The 18,408-nt window shown below is 26.9% G+C and overlaps 1 protein-coding gene and 2 long non-coding RNA genes across 3 annotated transcripts in view; 1 reads left to right on the top strand and 2 right to left on the bottom strand.

Annotated features, from left to right (window-relative positions):
- LOC126306420 (NADH-ubiquinone oxidoreductase chain 5-like) overlaps positions 1–18,408 on the bottom strand; it is a 211,580-nt gene that overhangs the window by 181 nt on the left and 192,991 nt on the right. The gene's annotated exons all lie outside the window — the stretch shown is intronic.
- LOC126306443 (uncharacterized) lies at positions 484–16,510 on the bottom strand. The gene is made up of 2 exons (XR_007553544.1): positions 16,317–16,510; positions 484–753 (listed from the first exon to the last, which is right to left on the bottom strand). It is a non-coding gene; the product is annotated as an uncharacterized LOC126306443 (long non-coding RNA).
- LOC126306435 (uncharacterized) overlaps positions 13,805–18,408 on the top strand; it is a 212,163-nt gene continuing 207,559 nt past the window's right edge. Inside the window, exon 1 of the long non-coding RNA XR_007553536.1 lies at positions 13,805–14,389. This is a non-coding gene — a long non-coding RNA (uncharacterized LOC126306435). The remainder of the gene's footprint in view (positions 14,390–18,408) is intronic.

The following is an 18,408-nucleotide window of genomic DNA, read 5'->3' as shown; positions in this document are numbered from 1 at the left end:
AGAGCATGAGCCAATAAATGAAAAAATGCAAGCTTTGGATAACCTATAGCCAAAATTCTTATTATTAAACCAAGTTGTCTTAAAGTAGAAAGAGCAATAATCTTCTTTAAATCAAACTCAAAATTAGCGCCCAATCCAGCCATAAATATAGTTATACAACCAATTAAAAGTAAAAATCAACCACAATTATAAGTATCCAATATTGGTCTAAAACGAATTAATAAATAAACACCAGCAGTAACAAGAGTAGAAGAATGAACTAAAGCAGAAACAGGAGTAGGAGCTGCTATAGCAGCAGGAAGTCATGAAGAGAAAGGAATCTGAGCTCTCTTAGTTATAGCTGCTAAAACAATTAATATAGTAATGAGCTTTATTTCAAAAGAATTAGAAATAAATCATAATAATAAATATAATTTCAACCACCAAAATTTAACATTCTAATTTTATGTTTTCAAAACATATGCTTTTCCTAAGCTAATTAACTTTATTCCTTAATTAATTTATCTCATGCGTTTGCGACATGGACATTAATTAAGAAATATGTGAAGTAAATAATTGTTAAGATTTCACCTGTTATAATATAAGGTTCTTCAACAGGTCGTTTACCAATTCACGTTAGTAAGCATACAACAACTACTATAATTCAGAATAAAATTTGATTAATAGGGTAAAATTGAATGCCTCGGAATGGTGTTTTATTATAAAATGGTAAAATTATTAAGATTCTAATTGATAAAAATAATGCAATAACACCTCCTAACTTATTAGGGATATATCGTAGAATTGCATATGCAAATAGGAAATATCATTCTGGTTGAATGTGAACTGGTGTTACTAATGGGTTGGCAGGTACAAAGTTATCTGGATCTCCTAATAGGTAAGGATTAATTAAACATAGTATAATTAATAATGATGTTATTATTACAAATGTAATAGAATCCTTAAAGGTAAAGTATGGATGGAATGGAATTTTTTCAATATCTCCATTTAGTCCAAGAGGATTATTAGATCCTGTTTGGTGAAGAAAAAATAAATGAATTGCTGCTATAGCAGCAATAATAAATGGTAATACAAAATGGAATGTGAAGAATCGATTTAATGTTGCATTATCAACAGCGAATCCTCCTCATACTCATTGGACTAAATCTGTTCCTAAGTATGGGATTGCTGATAATAAATTAGTTATTACTGTTGCACCTCAAAAAGATATTTGGCCTCAGGGTAAGACATATCCTATAAATGCAGTTGCTATAACTAAAAATAAAATCACTGTACCAATTATTCAGGTATGTATATATATATAAGATCCATAGTAAATTCCCCATCCTACATGTAAGTAAATACAAATAAAAAATATAGATGCTCCATTTGTGTGTAAGGTTCGGATAATTCAACCATTATTTACGTCTCGGCAGATGTGTACTACACTACTGAATGCTATTTCAATATTTGATGTATAATGTATAGCTAAAAATAGTCCAGTTACGATTTGAATTACCAAACATAACCCTAATAGGGATCCAAAATTTCATCAAAATGAAATATTTGTTGGGGCAGGTAAGTCAATTAAAGAGTTATTAATAATTTTAATTAAAGGATGTCTTAATCGTAAGGGTTTATTCATTAGTAATTATCTTATTTTACGAATAGGTCCCTGATTAATATTGGTGATTTTAACAACTGCTAGTAGTGCTAAAAATAAATAAATTATTATTATTATTGTAATAATGAATGTTGGTCTATTATATAATTTTTCTAAAGATATTGTTATTTCTTGATAATTGATTGAATTATCAATATTTATAGTTTCGGTGTTTTTGAAAAAGTCTATAAATATAGATATATCTAGAATAATTAATATTAATATGATAAATACTCACATTATTAATGTAATAATTATAGTGATTGATTTAGGCTGAAATATTTCGTTTGATGCAATTCTTGTAATGTAAATAAATAATACTAGTATACCACCAAGAAATGTTAAAAATAAAATATATGATAATCAATATCTTTCTATTATTGTTCCTGTTATTAATCCAACTAGGAAGGTTTGAAGGATAATAAAAAGCATTATTGATATTGGGTGTCTTAATTTAATAAAATTAATATTTATTACATTTGATAATGATATAATTATTATTTTGATCATTTCAGGGGTTAGTTTATTTAAAATACCGGTTTTGGGGACCGATGATGGAAGCTTTTCCACCTCTGAAGTTTTAAAGTGGGGGCTGGACTTATTTCCGGTTTACAAGACCGGCGTTATTTTTAAACTATTAAAACTAATGTTTATATTCTCTATTTTTACTACTTTATTGATTTATTTTGCTGGTGTTTATGTTTTTTCTTCTAAACGTAAACATTTATTAATGGTTCTTTTGAGATTAGAATATATTGTTCTTTCTGTATTTATGTTAGTTATTGTTTTTCTTATTGAGTTTGATTATGATTATTTTTTTCCTGTTATTTTTTTAGTTTTTTCTGTTTGTGAGGGTGCTTTAGGTCTTTCTATTTTAGTTTCAATAATTCGTTCTCATGGTAATGATTTTTTAATTCTTTTGGTTTATCTTTATGTTAAAGTATTTATTTATAACAATTTTTTTGATCCCTCTTTGTTTATTAAATAATTGTTGATGGTTGGTTCATTCTTTAATGTTTCTGTCGGGTTTTGTTTTTATAATTTGTGTTTATTCATATGCTGATTTGAATATAATTAGATAATATTTTGGTATTGATTATTTTTCTTTTAGTTTAATTTTACTTAGTTTTTGGATTTGTTCTTTAATAATCACTGCTAGAGGTTCAGTTTATTTAAGTTCATAACATTCTAATTTTTTTCTTTTTATGGTTTTGATTTTAATAATTATGCTTTATTGTTCATTTGCTACATTAAGTCTTCTTTCTTTTTATATTTTTTTTGAGGCTAGATTAGTTCCTACTTTACTTTTAATTTTGGGTTGGGGTTATCAACCTGAGCGTTTGCAGGCTGGTGTTTATTTAATTTTTTATACTTTGGTTGCTAGATTACCTTTATTATTAGTTTTATTTAAGGTTTATGATTTTTCTAATACTTTATATTTTCCTTTATTGGTTGATTTTGGTTCTTATTATTTTATGTTTTATGTATTTATCATTTTGGCTTTTTTAGTAAAGATACCTATGTTTTTGGTTCATTTATGACTTCCTAAGGCTCATGTAGAGGCCCCTATTTCAGGTAGAATAATTCTTGCTGGTGTTTTATTAAAGTTAGGTGGTTATGGTATTTTTCGTGTTATAAAGGTTATTTCTTATTTGGATTTAAAGTTTAATTATTTTTGATTGTCTTTAGGTTTATCTGGGGGTGTTATTGTAAGATTTATTTGTTTTCGTCAGGTTGATTTAAAGTCTTTAATTGCATATTCTTCTGTTGCTCATATAAGAATGGTTATTGGTGGATTGATGACTATGAATTGATGAGGTTGTGTAGGTTCTCTTTCTCTAATGGTTGGTCATGGTTTATGTTCTTCTGGTTTATTTTGTTTATCTAATATTATTTATGAACGTTTAGGTAGACGAAGATTATTAATTAACAAGGGTATAATTAATTTGATGCCAAGAATGGCTTTATGATGATTTCTTTTAAGATCATCAAATATGGCTGCTCCTCCTTCTTTAAATTTGGTAGGTGAAATTAGATTATTAAATAGAATTATATCTTGATCTTCTTTTAGATTCTTTGCTTTGATTTTTTTATCTTTTTTTAGAGCTGTTTATACTTTGTATATATATTCTTATTCTCAGCATGGGAATTATTATTCTGATGTTTATACTTGTTCTCTTGGTTATTTTCGTGAATATCATCTTTTACTTTTACATTGATTGCCTTTAAATATTCTCTGTTTAAAGGGTGAATATATCTTTGTTTAGTTTGCTTAAGTATTTTAATTAAAAATATTGTTTTGTGGAATCAATGATATGAAGTTTTTCATCTTAGGCCGTGAATTTATTTTCTATTTGTTCTTTGAGTTTTTTTTCTTTGTTTATTTCGAGAACTATAATTTTTATTTTAGGTATTTATTATTTAATAATTGATTATAGAGTTTTTGTTGAGTGAGAGCTTTTCAATTTAAATGGTTCTATAGTTGTTATAACTTTAATTTTGGATTGAATATCTCTTATTTTTATATCTTTTGTTATATATATTTCTTCTTTGGTTATTTATTATAGAGAGGATTATATATCTGGTGAAAAGAATATAAATCGTTTTATTATTATTGTTTTAATATTTATTCTTTCTATAGGTTTTTTAATTATTAGTCCTAATTTAATTAGAATTTTATTAGGTTGAGATGGTTTAGGTTTAGTTTCTTATTGTTTAGTTATTTATTATCAAAATGTAAAATCTTATAGTGCTGGTATATTAACTGCACTTTCTAATCGTATTGGTGATGTTGCTATTTTAATTTCTATTGCATGAATGTTAAATTTTGGTGGTTGAAATTATATTTATTATTATGATTTTATGTCTAATTCTTTTGAAATAAAGCTCATTACTATATTAATTGTTTTAGCAGCTATAACTAAGAGAGCTCAGATTCCTTTCTCTTCATGACTTCCTGCTGCTATAGCAGCTCCTACTCCTGTTTCTGCTTTAGTTCATTCTTCTACTCTTGTTACTGCTGGTGTTTATTTATTAATTCGTTTTAGACCAATATTGGATACTTATAATTGTGGTTGATTTTTACTTTTAATTGGTTGTATAACTATATTTATGGCTGGATTGGGCGCTAATTTTGAGTTTGATTTAAAGAAGATTATTGCTCTTTCTACTTTAAGACAACTTGGTTTAATAATAAGAATTTTGGCTATAGGTTATCCAAAGCTTGCATTTTTTCATTAATTGGCTCATGCTTTATTTAAGGCATTATTATTTATATGTGCAGGTTCAATAATTCATAATTTGAAGGATTCTCAGGATATTCGTTTTATAGGATCAATTGTTAATCTCATACCTTTAACTTCAGTTTGTTTTAATGTTTCTAGTTTATCTTTGTGTGGAATACCTTTTTTAGCGGGATTTTATTCAAAGGATTTAATTCTTGAGATGGTTTGTTTAAGATGAATTAATTGTTTAATTTTTTTTCTTTATTTTTTTCTACTGGTTTAACTGCTTCTTATTCTTTTCGTTTGTTTTATTATTCAATATCTGGTGATAATAATTTTTATTCTAGATTTTCTTTTGATGATAAGGGTTATTATATTTCATTTGGAATAATTGGTCTATTGTTTGTTGCTGTTTTTGGTGGTAGTCTTTTATCTTGATTAATTTTTCCTATTCCTCATGTGATTGCTTTACCTTATTATTTAAAGTTTTTAACTATTACAGTTGTTATTTTAGGTGCTTATTTAGGTTATCTTATTTCTAATTTTGATTTTTCTCATAATTTATTTTCTTTAAGTATACTTTCTTTTGTTAGATTTGCTGGTTCTATATGATTTATACCTTTTCTTTCAACTAAGTTTATTAGATATATTCCTTTAAAAATAGGTTATTATTCATCTAAGTCATTTGATTATGGTTGAGGTGAATTACTTGGTGGTCAAGGTTTATATAGATTATTTATTTATTTAATTGGTTATATTCAAGGTTGATATGATTCTAATTTCAAGATTTATCTTTTAACTTTTATTTTTTGAATATTTATTTTGGTAATATTGTTTTTCGCTTACTTAAATAGCTTATAATTAGAGTGTGACACTGAAGATGTTAAGGAAGTATTTTTACTTTTAAGTATTTATAAATATAGATATATTATTTTTACAGTGAAAATGTAATGTTTTATTTAAACTATATAAATTTTAGAAATGTTAACGGGGTTTAACCGCTAATATAAAAAGTTAGCAGCTTTCATATTGGCTTTACATTTCCTTATTATTAACAGTAATACGCCTCTTTTTGGCTTCAATTAATAAGAATAAGGGTAGTACATACCAATCTTCCAGGTCGAAACTGACTGCAATATTTCGCTTCTTATTCTATTTAAGGTTGATTGATAATATCAATACTTTTTGAATGCAACCCAAATGTTATATTTAACTACAACCCTTTATTCAGATCATTGTAATGCTCCTTGGTTTCATTCATGGTATAGTCCTCCTAATAGAACTAGAATAAAAAATATTGTTGATACTGTTCAGATTATAATGTCTGAAGTTTTAAAAATAATTACAATTGGTAGAATTAGTGCAATTTCTACATCAAAAATTAAAAAGATTACTGCGATTAGGAAGAATCGTATTGAGAATGGTATTCGTGCTGATCTTTTTGGATCAAACCCACATTCAAATGGTGATCTTTTTTCTCGATCATTAATTAATTTTTTTGATAGTGTTGTTGCCAGGATTATAACAATTATTGGAATAATAAATCTAATGATAACTCTTGTTGATAGAATTAGAATTGTTTTTCTTGATTTATATCAAGCTTTCTGATTGGAAGTCAAATGTACTATTTATACTAGAAAAACAATTATCTACCTCATCAATAAATAGAGATATATAAGAATAATCATACTACGTCTACGAAGTGTCAGTATCATGCTGCTGCTTCAAATCCAAAGTGATGTCTTGGTGAAAATTGATTTATTGAGTGTCGAAGTAGACATGTTGATAAAAAGATTGTTCCAATAATTACGTGTAAACCATGGAATCCTGTTGCAACAAAGAATGTTGATCCATAAACTGCATCTGCAATGGTAAAACATGCTTCTCAATATTCATATGCTTGAAGTATTGTAAAGTATAGTCCTAATAACACTGTGAAGAATAATCCTTGTAGTGCTTGAGTATGATTAGATTCCATTAAACTATGATGTGCTCATGTTACTGTTACTCCTGATGCTAAAAGAATAGCTGTATTAAGTAATGGAATTTGTATAGGGTTAAAGGGTTGAATTCCTATTGGAGGTCATAGTATTCCTAGTTCAATTGTTGGTGCTAATCTTCTTCTAAAGAATGCTCAAAAAAAGAAACGAAAAATAATACCTCTGATGCAATAAATAAAATTATTCCTCATCGTAATCCAATTGATACAAATCCTGTATGTAATCCTTGATATGTTCCTTCTCATACTACATCTCGTCATCATTGAATTATAGTTAGTAGGGAAATTCCAAATCCAATTATGAATAAGTTAATATTAAATAGGTGGAATCATTTTGCTAGTCCTGATACTAGGACTATTGCTCCAATTGCTCCTGTTAATGGTCAAGGTCTATATTCTACTAAGTGGAATGGGTGGTTTGAGTGAGTTGTTAACATAGGTTTAATATACTTCTCTAGAATATAGAGTTCTTAGAATTGAGAAAACATAGGCTTGAATTATTGCTACTGCTGATTCTACAATTAATAGAAGTATTTGTCCAATAATTAGTAATGAGATTAAGTTTATTGCTATAGATGGTCCTGTGTTTCCTAATAAGGTTAATAATAAGTGTCCTGCAATTATATTTGCTGCCAACCGTACTGCTAATGTACCTGGTCGAATAACATTACTAATTGTTTCAATTAGTACTATAAATGATATTAATGCAGGCGGTGTACCTTGTGGTACAAGGTGTGTAAATATATGATTAGTATGGTTAATTCATCCAAATAATATAAATCTTAGCCATATAGGTAGGGCAATTGCAAATGTTAATGCTAAATGTCTTGTTCTAGTAAAAATATAAGGGAATAATCCTATGAAATTGTTAAATAATATTATAATAAAAATTGAGATGAAAATGAATGTTGTTCCATTAAATGATTTTGGTCCAAGAAGTGTTTTAAATTCATTATGTAAGGTTAAATTTAGTTTATTTCAGATAATGTTAATTCGTGATGGTGTAAGTCAAAATAGTGATGGGATTAATAATAGTCCTAGAAATGTTCTAGTTCAATTTAATGATAAATTAAAGATGTTAGTTGATGGGTCAAATGTTGAGAATAGATTTGTTATCATTTTCAATTTAAGTTTTTTATTTCAATTGTTCCTTTTTCTGCTCTTTTAATAAGGTTAGGTTTAAATGAGAAGAAGTTTATTTGATTAAACAAGATTAATGTAGCTGAAAATATAATGAATAGTGAGAATCATATAAGAGGGGATATTTGAGGGATTTGGATATAATTTCCCCATCAGAAGTAGTCGTTAATTTACTATTATTTGGTTTAAGAGACCATTACTTACTTTCAGTCATCTGATGAATTTCAAGGTGTACTAATTTTTTTTAGTTACTTTAGATTGACACTCTAATGTTATTTATTTTAACTAACTCCTTAAATTATCTTAGATAATCACTTAATAAATAAATTTACTGAAGTTCTTTCAATTACAATTGGTATAAATCTGTGGTTTGCTCCACAGATTTCTGAGCATTGTCCAAAGAATAATCCAGGTCGATTTATTGTGAATGTTCCTTGATTTAACCGACCTGGCGTTGCATCAATTTTAACCCCTAATGCAGGAACTGCTCATGAGTGTAGAACATCTGATGCTCTTGTTAATACTCGTACTTCTGTATTTATTGGTAGGATTGTTCGGTTATCTACATCTAGTAGTCGGAATCCATCATTTTCTAGGTCTTGTTCTGGTGTTATATAAGTGTCAAATTCTACGTCTATGAAGTCTGAATATTCATATCTTCAATATCATTGTCATCCAATGGTTTTAATTGTAATTATTGCATCTACTGAATCATCAAGTAAATATAATAGTCGTAATGATGGAAGGGCAATAAAAATTAATGTAATTGCTGGTAAAGCTGTTCAGATTGTTTCAATTAAATGTCCATGAAGTATATTACGGTTAGTATAGGCAATAAATAATATATAACTTAGGGCATAACCTACAATTACTGTAATTAATAATAATACGACCATAGTATAATCATGAAAGAATGATAATTGCTCCATTAATGGTGAAGCTCCATCTTGAAGAGATAAATTTGATCATGTTGCCATTAATAAATATTTTCTAATAAAAGGTCAAACCTTTATTTGTAGAGCTTAAATCTACTGCACTAATCTGCCATATTAGAATCTAGAGATTAATGGTAATTCTGAGTAACTATGTTCTGCAGGAGGGTTATTTTGTAGTCATTCTGTTGATCCTCTTATGTTAGCTCTAAATATAATTGCTCGGTTTGTAATCATTCTTTCTCATATAATTACAATGAATATAATGATTCCTACAATAGAAATTGTAGACCCAATTCTTGATACTACGTTTCATGATGTATATGCGTCTGGGTAGTCAGAGTATCGTCGAGGTATTCCTGCTAATCCTAGGAAGTGTTGAGGAAAGAATGTTAAATTTACTCCAATGAATATAATTGTAAATTGGATTTTTAATCATGTATTATTTATAGTTAATCCTGTAAATAGTGGATATCATTGAATGACACCTCCTATAATTGCAAATACTGCTCCTATAGATAATACATAATGAAAGTGGGCTACTACATAATATGTATCATGTAATACAATATCAAGTGATGAATTTGCTAATACTAATCCTGTTAATCCACCAATTGTAAATAGGAAAATAAATCCTAGAGCTCATAATAATGGTGGATTGAACTTGAATTTAGTTCCATATAATGTAGCTAAACATCTAAATACCTTAATTCCTGTAGGTACAGCAATAATTATTGTTGCTGATGTAAAATATGCTCGTGTGTCAACATCCATTCCTACTGTAAATATATGATGTGCTCATACAATAAATCCTATTAGTCCAATTGATAGTATAGCATAAATTATACCTAATGTTCCAAATGATTCAATTTTTCCTCTTTCTTGACATACAATATGTGAAATAATTCCGAACCCCGGTAGAATTAAAATATAAACTTCTGGGTGTCCAAAGAATCAAAATAGATGTTGATATAGAATTGGGTCACCCCCTCCTGCAGGGTCAAACAATGATGTATTTAAATTTCGATCTGTTAATAATATAGTAATAGCTCCTGCTAAAACTGGAAGTGAAAGAAGGAGAAGTAATGCTGTAATAGCTACAGATCATACAAATAAAGGTGTTTGATCTAAAGTTATACTTTCTGATCGTATATTAATTGCTGTTGTAATGAAATTCACTGCACCAAGAATAGATGATACACCTGCTAAGTGCAGTGAAAAAATAGCTAGATCTACAGATGCACCCCCGTGTGCAATAGCTCCTGCTAGAGGAGGGTAAACTGTTCATCCTGTACCAGCACCATTATCTACTATAGAAGATGTAAGAAGAAGGGTTAGTGAAGGTGGTAGTAATCAAAAACTTATATTATTTATTCATGGAAATGCTATATCTGGTGCACCAATTATTAGTGGAACAAGTCAATTACCAAATCCACCAATTATAATAGGTATTACTATAAAGAAAATTATTACGAATGCGTGAGCTGTAATAATAACATTATAAATCTGGTCATCCCCAATTAGAGATCCGGGTTGGCCAAGTTCAGCATGAATAAGTATTCTTATTGATGTTCCTACTATTCCTGCTCATGCTCCAAATATGAAGTATAAAGTACCAATGTCCTTATGGTTTGTTGAGAATAATCATTTTTGCGGTAAGATGGCTGAATTTTAGGTGGTAGACTGTAAATCTACTTATGAGATGTTTTCTCTCTTATCATATTTAGGTCTTATATTCAATTATGATTCTAGACTGCAATTCTAGAGGTGTAAAATTTTACTAAGGCCTAAAAGATTATTCTTTTAATTATAACTTTGAAGGTTATTAGTTTGATTAATGAAATTAAGGTTGATGTTGAAATCAATCCTATTGTTGAAATTATTACTGTCATAGGAAGAATGATTCTTGATTTTTGGGACTTTATCTTTATAGATCACGAATTTTCTGTGTATGATATAATCAGAGCTGAGAATCTAATACGTATATAGTAGTAGAGTGTAATTGTAGTTAATACAACTATAATAGTTATAATAGTTGTTATATTGTTTTCTATTAATGATTGTATTACAATTCATTTTGGTAAGAATCCAAGGAATGGAGGTAGTCCACCTAAAGATAATAAAGATAAGAATATTATGAATTTAATTTCGGTTTTTATATTTCTGGCTGAATAAATTTGATTTATGAAAAATAAATTTATTTGCTTAAATAATAAAACTATAATTAATCTTAATAGTGAGTAAATAATGAAGTATAGTTCTCAGATGTTTTCTCTGACTGTTAATGATCTAATTATTCAACCTAGTTGTCTGATTGATGAATATGCTAAAAGTTGTCGTAAGGATGTTTGATTTAAACCTCCTATTGCCCCAATAATAATTCTTAAGATAATAATTGTTCAAATAAAAGTTCTTAATTGAATACAATAAGATAAGACCATTATTGGGGCGATTTTTTGTCATGTTATTAATGTTAAACAATTATTTCATCTTGATGCTCCTATAACTTCTGGAAATCAGAAATGGAAAGGTGCAGCTCCAATCTTTAATAATAGTCTAGATCTAATTATTATTGATGGGATAAATTCTGTTTCCCATCCCATGGGATATTTTATTTGAATCAGCAAAATTGAAAATAATAATATTGTCGATGCTATTGCTTGGACAATAAGATATTTAATTGATGATTCATTTATTATTATATTTTTATTTCTTGTTAGGAGCGGAATAAATGAAAGTAAGTTGATCTCAAGTCCTATTCAAACCCCAAAGCAGGAATTTGATGAAATGGACAGGATCGTTCCTATCATTAATGTTGATAGGAAGAGAAGTTTTGTAGAGTTGTTGGTCATTAAAAAGGAGAGGATTGATACCTCTATAAATGGGGTATGAACCCATTAGCTTGTTTAGCTTACCTTTTTACATTAAGGTGTATGATGCACGTTAGTTTTTGATACTAAAGGAGGTAGTTTAATTCTATCTTATGTAATTTTAATGAAGGTAATTTTATTTACTTTATTTACCTTATCAAGGTAACCCTTTAATCAGGCACTTCATTTATTTAATATATAAATCGAAAGTTTTTTTTTGAAATTCTTTTATGTATTATTTTGTTTAATTAGGATTAATTTATCCTGCTCATTTTATTTTTTTAATATATATATATAATAAATAATTTATATTAATATATTACATTTAATTGAAATTAAAGTATTATAAGTTCATCTTACCATTATCAATTGATTATTTTAATGCAATTATTTACCTAGGATTATAGCTACTTATGTTTTTAGCTTAAAATAGGTTATTATAATATAATATATATAATAATATGTAATTTAATATTTAATATTATTATAATTGGATATAATAAATAAAATTATTAATTTAAATATAAAATATTACAATTAATATAAATAATTATATTAATTATATAATATAATTATGTAAATTATCTATAATTAGATTATTTAACTAATATATATGAAAGTTAACTTAATATAAAAAAAAGAATTCATATTAATAACATATTATATTAAATTACATAATTGTATAAAATATATTTATTATATTATTTAATCTTTCTTTATTTATTAGTGAAAAGAAAGATTAAATAAGAAAGAATATAATACATTTATTGCTATACATGTTCCATATTAATCTTTAATTATATATAATAGAGAAGTTGTTGTGGTCATACATAGGGGCGTTTCTTTTTTTTTTGTTAATGTTTGTGGTTTTTTTCTTTTTTTTTCTTTAAATATTTGAATCTTTTATTTTTTCCTGAATTAATAGATTTAAAATTTTCTTATTTTTTATTTTTAAAAGTTTTATTCTTGCTTGTTTATTCACTTTTTCTTCGTATTATATGTAAGTTTTGTTAGACTAAATGTTCTTTTTGCAGTAATATGATTTAATTATCAAGTGATTTTGGATTTAGCAATTGATTTAGTATCGGCATAATTCGTGCCAGCAGCCGCGGTTATACGATTGATACAAGTGAATATTATTGGTTAAAACAGTTGTTTATATTATTAGGGTTGAAATATAAATTTGTAAGGTGAAATGTTAAAATTTATTCGTGGCCCTTTTTATGAATCTGTGAAATTTAAATAATAAACTAGGATTAGATACCCTATTATTTTAAATGTTAATTATATTTACCAGGGTACTATTAGTTAAGGTCTTTAAACCCAAAGAATTTGGCGGTATCTCATTCCATTCAGAGGAACCTACCCCATGATTGATAATACACGATTTACTCTACTTAATTTATTTGTTTGTATATCTCCGTTATCAGAGAATCTTTTTAGGGTTATAATTCTCAAGATTTATAATTATAAAATATTTCAGGTCAAGGTGCAGCTTATAGTTAAGAGGAGGTGGGTTACAATAGATTTTTGTTTATAACGGATTTGATAGTGAAATACTGTTAATGAAGGTGGATTTGATAGTAATTTAATTTATTTAATTTAACTGATATTGGCTCTGAGATGTGTACACATCGCCCGTCACTCTCATTATTGATTATTCTATTTTATTTTAAAGTAGCTTCAATTTAGATGAGATAAGTCGTAACATAGTAGATGTACTGGAAAGTGTATCTAGGAAGAGTTTCAAGATATAACTTATTAGTAAAGTGTTTCATTTAAACTGAAAATTTTTCTGTGCAAATCAGGATATCTTGATTATTTATTTTATTATATTTATTTTTTGTTTATTTAATTATTTAATATAAATAATTTTATTGTATTTTTGTCTTAGTATATTTTAAAGAATTGATTTTTTAAATTATAGTTTATTGGTAATGTAAGTGTTTTATGAAATATTATTTTAAATTTTTTTAAGTAGATTATATTTATTGTACCTTTTGTATCAGGGTTTATCAAAATTTTAGTATTTATTTTACTTGTCTCGATTTGGGTTGATTTATAAATAATTTATAGTTAATGTATCATAATTATTATTAAATTATTTATAGAAATGAGATGTTAATCGTTTCCCAAGATATCTAGTTTCTTAAGAAAAAATTTAATTTCTTAAAGTTATTTGTTTTTATTTAATTTTTTAAGTAAAAATATTAACTTATTTATTCTTTAAGGGATAAGCTTTGAAGTTAATAACCTATAATTTTTTTTATAGAAATATAATAGTAAGCTTTAAACCAGCTATCTTTAAGATTACGTTTTAGTTCATTATTTTTTATTTTGATTTTATAAATATTTTAGGTTTTTTATTGAGATTATTAATTTAATTTTAAAATTTTTGTAATAATGATAGAATTAGTATATTTATTTGTATGAAATTTTTACCTTGTGAACTTATTATAAGGAACTAGGCAAAATTGATTTCCGCCTGTTTATCAAAAACATGTCCTCTTGTTTATATTTTGAGGTCTGGCCTGCTCACTGAGCGTATTTTTAAAGAGCCGCGGTATTTTGACCGTGCAAAGGTAGCATAATCATTAGTCTCTTAATTAGTGGCTGGAACGAATGGCTTGACGAGATATCAACTGTCTCTTAATAAATTTTTGAATTTAACTTTTGAGTCAAAAGGCTTAAATTCTTCTTTAGGACGAGAAGACCCTATAGAGCTTGACATTTTACTTTTATATAGTTTTTTGTTTGTCTTTCTATATTTAATGATGATGTTTTGTTGGGGTGACATGAAGAATAGATAAACTCTTCATTATTATATCATTTATTTATGTTTGTTATTTTGATCCATAATTTATGATCATAAGATTAAGTTACCTTAGGGATAACAGCGTAATTGTTTTTGAGAGCTCATATCGACAAAGCAGATTGCGACCTCGATGTTGGATTAAGAAAAATTTTGGGTGCAGGAGCCCAATGATTAGGTCTGTTCGACCTTTAAATTCTTACATGATCTGAGTTCAGACCGGCGTGAGCCAGGTCGGTTTCTATCCTAAGATTGTTAATCCATATTAGTACGAAAGGACCATATGGTTAAAATATTTTTTGTTATATTGATTAATATTAATTTATTTACTATTTTGACAGATTAATGTGTTGAATTTAGAATTCATTTATGTAGATTTTTTCTACAAATAGTATTGATACTTTATGATTTATTTATATTTATTTTGAATTTTCTTTTATTGGTTATTTGTGTTTTAATTAGTGTTGCCTTTTTAACTTTATTAGAGCGTAAGGTTTTAGGTTATATTCAGATTCGAAAGGGTCCAAATAAGGTAGGTTTTGTTGGAATTCCTCAGCCATTTAGAGATGCTATTAAGTTAATTTGTAAGGAGCAGCCAATTCCTATTATATCTAATTACCTACTTTATTATTTTTCCCCTGTTTTTAATTAAATGATTTCTTTAGCCGTTTGAGTAATTTTTCCTTATTTAACTTATATGTGTTCTTTTTCTTATGGATTTTTATTTTTTTTATGTTGTACTAGATTAGGTGTTTATACTGTTATAATTGCTGGCTGATCTTCTAATTCAAATTATTCATTATTAGGTTCTCTTCGTTCTGTTGCTCAAACAATTTCTTATGAAGTTAGTTTAGCTTTAATTTTATTGTCTTTAATTATTTTAATTGGTAGTTTTAATATGTTTGATTTTATAAACTATCAGCTTTATTGTTGATTTATTATTATTTCTTTTCCTTTAGCTTTAGCTTGTTTTGCTTCTTGCTTAGCTGAAACTAATCGTACTCCTTTTGATTTTGCTGAAGGGGAATATGAGTTAGTTACAGGATTTAATATTGAGTATGGTTCGGGTGGTTTTACTTTAATTTTTTTAGCTGAATATACTAGAATTGTCTTCATAAGAATGTTATTGGCTTTAATTTTTTTGGGCGGTGATTTTTATTCTTTTATATTTTTTATTAAGCTTGCTATTATATCTTTTGGTTTTATTTGGGTTCGTGGAACATTACCACGATTCCGTTATGATAAATTAATGTACTTAGCTTGAAAAAGTTTTTTACCTTTATCTTTGAATTTTTTTATTTTCTTTGTTGGTTTAAAGATTTTATTTATCTCATTTGTTTAGTGAAATTTTTTGAGAAAAGTTAATAGAAGAGTTAAACTTCTAATTTTATGTTTTCAAAACATATGCTTTTCCTAAGCTAATTAACTTTATTCCTTAATTAATTTATCTCATGCGTTTGCGACATGGACATTAATTAAGAAATATGTGAAGTAAATAATTGTTAAGATTTGACCTGTTATAATATAAGGTTCTTCAACAGGTCGTTTACCAATTCACGTTAGTAAGCATACAACAACTACTATAATTCAGAATAAAATTTGATTAATAGGGTAAAATTGAATGCCTCGGAATGGTGTTTTACTATAAAATGGTAAAATTATTAAGATTCTAATTGATAAAAATAATGCAACAACACCTCCTAACTTATTAGGGATAGATCGTAGAATTGCATATGCAAATAGGAAATATCATTCTGGTTGAATGTGAACTGGTGTTACTAATGGGTTGGCAGGTACAAAGTTATCTGGATCTCCTAATAGGTAAGGATTAATTAAACATAGTATAATTAATAATGATGTTATTATTACAAATGTAATAGAATCCTTAAAGGTAAAGTATGGATGGAATGGAATTTTTTCAATATCTCCATTTAGTCCAAGAGGATTATTAGATCCTGTTTGGTGAAGAAAAAATAAATGAATTGCTGCTATAGCTGCAATAATAAATGGTAATACAAAATGGAATGTGAAGAATCGATTTAATGTTGCATTATCAACAGCGAATCCTCCTCATACTCATTGGACTAAATCTGTTCCTAAGTATGGGATTGCTGATAATAAATTAGTAATTACTGTTGCACCTCAAAAAGATATTTGGCCTCAGGGTAAGACATATCCTATAAATGCAGTTGCTATAACTAAAAATAAAATCACTGTACCAATTATTCAGGTATGTATATATATATAAGATCCATAGTAAATTCCCCGTCCTACATGTAAGTAAATACAAATAAAAAATATAGATGCTCCATTTGCGTGTAAGGTTCGGATAATTCAACCATTATTTACGTCTCGGCAGATGTGTACTACACTACTGAATGCTATTTCAATATTTGATGTATAATGTATAGCTAAAAATAGTCCAGTTACGATTTGAATTACCAAACATAACCCTAATAGGGATCCAAAATTTCATCAAAATGAAATATTTGTTGGGGCAGGTAAGTCAATTAAAGAGTTATTAATAATTTTAATTAAAGGATTTCTTAATCGTAAGGGTTTATTCATTAGTAATTATCTTATTTTACGAATAGGTCCCTGATTAATATTGGTGATTTTAACAACTGCTAGTAGTGCTAAAAATAAATAAATTATTATTATTATTGTAATAATGAATGATGTTCTATTATATAATTTTTCTAAAGATATTGTTATTTCTTGATAATTGATTGAATTATCAATATTTATAGTTTCGGTGTTTTTGAAAAAGTCTATAAATATAGATATATCTAGAATAGTTAATATCAATATGATTAATACTCACATTTTTAATGTAATAATTATAGTGATTGATTTAGGCTGAAATATTTCGTTTGATGCAATTCTTGTAATGTAAATAAATAATACTAGTATACTACCAAGAAATGTTAAAAATAAAATATATGATAATCAATATCTTTCTATTATTGTTCCTGTTATTTATCCAACTAGGAAGGTTTGAAGGATAATAAAAAGCATTATTGATATTGGGTGTCTTAATTTAATAAAATTAATATTTATTACATTTGATAATGATATAATTATTATTTTGATCATTTCAGGGGTTAGTTTATTTAAAATACCGGTTTTGGGGACCGATGATGGAAGCTTTTCCACCTCTGAAGTATTAAAAGTGGGGGCTGGACTTATTTCCGGTTTACAAGACCGGCGTTTTTTTTAAACTATTAAAACTAATGTTTATATTCTCTATTTTTACTTCTTTATTGATTTGCTCATGTAGAGGCCCCTATTTCAGGTAGAATAATTCTTGCTGTTGTTTTATTACAGTTAGGTGGTTATGGTATTTTTCGTGTTATAAAGGTTATTTCTTATTTGGGTTTAAAGTTTAATTATTTTTGATTGTCTTTAGGTTTATCTGGGGGTGTTATTGTAAGATTTATTTGTTTTCGTCAGGTTGATTTAAAGTCTTTAATTGCATATTCTTCTGTTGCTCATATAAGAATGGTTATTGGCGGATTGATGACTATGAATTGATGAGGTTGTGTAGGTTCTCTTTCTCTAATGGTTGGTCATGGTTTATGTTCTTCTGGTTTATTTTGTTTATCTAATATTATTTATGAACGTTTAGGTAGACGAAGATTATTAATTAACAAGGGTATAATTAATTTGATGCCAAGAATGGCTTTATGATGATTTCTTTTAAGATCATCAAATATGGCTGCTCCTCCTTCTTTAAATTTGGTAGGTGAAATTAGATTATTAAATAGAATTATATCTTGATCTTCTTTT

This window comes from Schistocerca gregaria, unplaced genomic scaffold, assembly GCF_023897955.1.
Source record: "Schistocerca gregaria isolate iqSchGreg1 unplaced genomic scaffold, iqSchGreg1.2 ptg000333l, whole genome shotgun sequence".
Lineage (NCBI taxonomy): Eukaryota > Metazoa > Arthropoda > Insecta > Orthoptera > Acrididae > Schistocerca > Schistocerca gregaria.
The sequence above is the reverse complement of the archived record's forward strand: the minus strand, read 5'-3'. Positions and strand labels throughout refer to the sequence as shown.